Source organism: Helianthus annuus, chromosome 11 (assembly GCF_002127325.2).
Source record: "Helianthus annuus cultivar XRQ/B chromosome 11, HanXRQr2.0-SUNRISE, whole genome shotgun sequence".
In the NCBI taxonomy this organism is placed as follows: domain Eukaryota; kingdom Viridiplantae; phylum Streptophyta; class Magnoliopsida; order Asterales; family Asteraceae; genus Helianthus; species Helianthus annuus.
The window spans coordinates 77,269,012-77,272,847 of NC_035443.2; positions in this window are offsets into that span (position 1 = coordinate 77,269,012).

Below are 3,836 nucleotides of genomic sequence, written 5' to 3' on the forward strand. Positions count from 1 at the left end.
TCTGGAACAAAGGTTTATAATTAACCTATTAGATTCCTAACGGCCTTTTATTTAAGCTTAAGCTTTGACCGGTTAGTTTTAGGAATGATACGGTTTACGCACGATTAAGCGAAAGACCGGATAGAATGTGATTTAGACCCGACAAGTTTGAATACTTGTACATCATGGGTATACTAAATACATTCTGGATTTTGAGATAAAAATGATGACGTTTGACCCGGTTCGGTCAATTTACGCAAACTAGTTACGTAAACCGAACCGAACGCAATAAGGGCGATACGGGTAGCCAAATGACTCAAATGCAAGTTCCCTGAGATAATATGCCTAAAATATGATATTATATCAGTAAGTTATGTTCTATATTGCCCGGGATAATTTTAAACTCAATTTATGCCTTAGAAGGGCATTTTGGTCATTTAAAAGATAATAAAAGGGTAAAATTAGCAATCTGAGTTTCGGGTCTGGTTCATACAGTAAATATACTTAATATAACATATTATACCAGTAGGGTATGACCCATATATCAAATTTATCATTTAAAACCAAACTATGCACCGTAGGGGCAATTTAGTAATTTCACAAGGGCTAAAAATGCCAAAACTGGAAACCTGAGTTCAAAATATTATACTTACTGTTTTTATACGAAAATATGCTAAACACATCAGTAGGTATAGGTCTTATATGTTTAAAACAAGTATAACGCTCACTATGCGCTTAAAACGCTAAATATGCGATTTAAGGGCGTTTTCGGGTTTTCAAATTAAATCTGAGATTTTTATATTTCCAGAATACTTAAAATAATTTATTCATCATATAAAATCAGTAGAAAAAGGTTTCGGGTCAAAAGGATGTGTAAAACTCATTTTATGGCTAAAACGGTCAAAACCGACATAAGCCGAAATGACTAGGCGACCTAGGATCCGTTCAGCCAAAAATTAATTAAAAATCATCAAAATTCCCAGAATATTATAATACATCAGTTGGTAAAAAGTTTTGTACCAAAACGTGGCCAGAAACGGGTTCTACGCAAAGAGGACCGTTTATGTAAATTTATAATATAGTTTTACGCTAATGGCCATAACTCACAATCTGGACCACCAACTGATCCGAAATTTTCGGTGCAAGTTCATATATTAGAAATAAAGATTTCTATCCTTTCACTTTTCCAAAAATCCCGTTTTAAATCAAAAAGGGCAAAATAGTCAACTTTATGCACAAATCGGAAACATGCATTCGAATAGGCTAAGTATAGACTCAATCAAAGAAAATTCCAGAAAGTTTAACTAAAATAAAAATAGTCAAAAATACTTTCCAATACAGATCTCGAACATGCATGTACGAATCCGAATCGATAGTCTACGAAATAATTGTTTTACAAGACTTTCGGTTCCGATTCGTGGCTATACTATAGATCGTCGAGTTGATGATGATTAGAACACATTCTTATATGTATTACAAGTTCTTTTTAATGATCAATCAGGTTGCATGTCATCTATATCATTAATCATGTTATTTTTCACAAAAATTGCTTCTGTTGACTTTTTAGAAATAGGTTTGACTCGACATTTAGCATGCATGTAGTGGGAATCAGGTAGTACCCTTTTGAGGGTTTGTTTCCCACATAAATACCAATCTATAACAAGTTTCAATTCGAGAAATGACTGAAAGAAATCCATTTAATCAGAAAGTCAAAGGTTATGAACACCCAGTTTGACTTTCATCAATAAACACAACAAGAACGGATTAAAGAACGAATTGAAAGCTTACAAAGGTCCTAAAGATGTTTAGTGGACACTAGAAGTCGGCCTTGAAGATCAGATTTCCTCCAGAGAGCTTGCTTGAAGTTCTTGAATGTTGAGAGCACTTGTTCTTCAATTGCAAATGACCAAAATGAGATCAAAACTTGATTTAAACCCATAATTTCGAGGCCACTGTAGTTGTAGGCATGCATGGCATGTTATTGGTTAAATTGGAGGTGCACATGAGCTGTATAACACTTAAAATCGGACCCAAATCAACCAAAACGAATTTCTGGTCGCTGGCGCTGGGTCGCGGCCCGCGTAGCACCTCAGGCGGGCGCCTGGGGTCTGCTGATCCAAACTTGGCTCATTTGTTGCATGTTTGGTCCCTGTACTTTAGTTGCGATGGTTTGGCTACTTATCTTGACCCGTAAACCCCCAAACTTGGTTTTTTGGAACCTTAGGACTTTTACCCACATGGTAATGTCCTCGGATAACTTTGCGCTCAACCGAAAAGCCCTGAAATTCGACGTTGACGCTTTTAGTCCCTTAAGTACGGTTTTGGCCATAACTTTCTCATACGTTAACGAAACTTCATGAAATTTTTACCACATATTCTAGTGAGTATATTTTAGCTATACAAAGCTTCGGGTCTGCCAAAAGTTCACTCAGAGGTATAAATTAAACATGTTGACACTTTTGGCCCCTATAGTTTACAATACTTCACTTTTGTGCAATTTCCGCGTCGTATGATCCATGAACCATCCGTTTAAGGTTATAAACATTATGTAGGGTTATCATAGAGTCTATTTATCCATTGTTGACACTTTGGACCCTTACGTTCCATAGTTTTCACTGTTTGTCACTTTTAGTCCCTCTAAAGTATGTTTTCACATAACGGAACCTTATGACACGTGTCAAGACATTATTGGACGAAATTTTTCGAGGTGTTACAATGAAATCAATAAGTCAGCCCAAAAATGGTTAACAAAAGTCCACGACATGTTGGACTCATCATAAGACCCATTTGATCATACGTACCCGTATATATGTGTACGACCCATTAAAATAGTGTAAACCATTTTAACAGGTCGTAATGGGCAAAACACTTCAAAACACTTCCAAATCAGAATGTAAGGTTTAAGAAATCATATTACACGAGATCCTTCGCTCGTTTGATTATAAACCACATTCTATCTGATCTTCCATTTAAACCTTAATATAAACTAAGTATAAAATTTTCCGAATTATTAGGAAACACTTGAGCTTTGCAGGCACGTGTAAACACATCATCTACAACCCAAGTGAGTACATAGTCCCCAATTTTCCATTTTCAAAATGTTTTGGGGTGATTCATATGTGCCTATTACTTTTCCAAATTTTCAAAGTTTATTACAAATGGTTTATATATATACAATATGTTTTCAATTTGTATAAAAGTTGGTGGTGCGTCATCCATAACACAAATACGTTTATTAACTTTGGCTAAGCCAACCGGTAGTATGTTATGGCGCTTTAGGGTTGATAACCTCATTCACGCTTCCTAGTTTTGTGTTGGAAGTTTGTTTAGGGAATGCCATAAACTGTGCAGTTTTGACGTACCCCTTCTTGGGTTTGTCCGACGAGTCAACACAGGCTTGAATGTATTTCCACTCGGCCACACTTGTTTATACAAAATCACAAATGTTTTTCTTATATAAACCATACATTTTTTGTTTAAACGATATGTTTTTCATACAGTTATCACAAAGAAAAATGTGTCAATGTTCATGGCTACAAGGTCTATTTATTATCCACCTTTTGTAGTTGGTCAACTTATTGCAATAGCAAACACATTTGATACTCATTTAGTGATGCGGTTCAGACACAGTCATTTGTTGGGTTATACTTGCATTAATGTGTGAGTGAGAGGGACTTTTTTGAGTCTGAATTTCAATTGCTTCATACAGAGGTAATATTGTTGGTGGAATTTAGGGAGAGGGTTGTGGTGTAGAAAGCGACATTGCCCTAGGAGAGGGGCTTTTAAGTATATTTTCACATGAAAGGTCTGCTTAATGATGTGGTGTCCCTATGCTTACAACATGATCCTTTTGTGAG